General features: G+C 50.8%; 1 non-coding gene across 1 annotated transcript; it reads right to left on the bottom strand.

Annotated features, from left to right (window-relative positions):
* Positions 1-476: 476 nt before the first annotated feature.
* On the bottom strand, positions 477-548 carry Trnar-ccu (transfer RNA arginine (anticodon CCU)). The gene has a single exon. It is a non-coding gene; the product is annotated as a tRNA-Arg (tRNA).
* Positions 549-1,361: the final 813 nt, after the last annotated feature.

Here is a 1,361-nt window from a genome sequence, read left to right as displayed (position 1 = left end):
ACACGCGCCCAGAGTGGGGACTGAACCCACGACTTTCGATTAGATCTCGAATGCCTTACCAATTCGGCTATCTGGGCGACTGTGTTCTCAGTAACTTTCTGGGGTATTTATATTTATTACAACTGTATCTGACGCTTGAGGGTGGTAGCCAGCGCCACTCAGACTATACGGGGAGAAGGGGACCTTCTTTTCAACCCCCGGGGCGTGACGCGAACGTCTACAGCCTGTCATAAGCGGGTAACTGGCGGGAAACCCTCTTATGCTACCTTGGCATCAAGGCTGCCAGAACCGAGGCCCTCGCTAAGCTTTCGCACGATAATAGGGTTTGGAAATGAGGGGCTCCTTAGGAAATACAGAAAGAAATGCCGGCAGTCTACAACGCCAAAGAAGGCATAGGGGAATGGTTAGACTATTTTTTACCGTGGGTGAAGTTACTTTATTTTTTATTAATTACATAAGAAAGAAAGAAAAACACGCGCCTAGAGTGGGGACCGAACCCACGCCTTTCGATTAGGTCTCGAATGCCTTACCAATTCGGCTATCTGGGCGACTGTGTTCTCCTTCACTTTCTGGGGTAGTTATATTTACTGCATCTTTCTCATGTAATTAATAAAAAAAATAATGTAACGTCAGTAACGGTAAAAAATAGTCTAACCATTCCCCTATGCCTTCTTTGGCGCTCTAGACTGCCGGCATTTCTTTCTGTGTGTATATATAAATATATCTATATATATATATATATATATTTATCTATATTGTAACGTGGCGGCAGGAAAGACGACATGAATGATGAGACAGTCCAACGATCTGTTTACAGATTATTTACATTGCGGCCACGCCAGAGCCCACGCAGGCAGAGCGCACAGACAGATCTTCTTCGTCGTCGTAGGCTGGGATTACCGAGCCACGCTTCGTTGACCTCTTCATCGTCTTGTCGTGACATGGCCCCCCAATTGAAAGCGACCGTCCCGGTCGACGCCGCCGTATTGCGCGATGTGGTGAGGACGAAAGATGAGATGACAATGTACAGTGAAGCCCTTGCCGCCACATAGGATGATGATGCTGTAGGCGATGCCTGGTCCCGCGACACGACCTCGTGAAGGCACCGACGAAACGTCGAAGGTATCCGGAACCACGTCGGACTACTGGGCTGGGGACACGTCATCGTCGTCTGGTCACTTCATCGGGTCTTGGCGGTTCTGAATCAGCTGGTCACGGGCTGGGGATACGGGGTGGGGGGAACGTCGTCGAGTGCTGGTAGCGGTGGGGCTGGGGCTTCCGACGTGCGTCACGCCCTATCGAAGATTGCGACGATGCCGATGAGGTGTGCAGCTGCGGCCAGCACGGGGAGGGACCCGCAC

The sequence above is a fragment of the Haemaphysalis longicornis genome, unplaced genomic scaffold (assembly GCF_048455015.1).
Source record: "Haemaphysalis longicornis isolate Haplotype H1 unplaced genomic scaffold, Haemaphysalis longicornis Haplotype H1 scaffold_5, whole genome shotgun sequence".
In the NCBI taxonomy this organism is placed as follows: domain Eukaryota; kingdom Metazoa; phylum Arthropoda; class Arachnida; order Ixodida; family Ixodidae; genus Haemaphysalis; species Haemaphysalis longicornis.
This window is presented reverse-complemented; position numbering and strand designations above follow the sequence as displayed.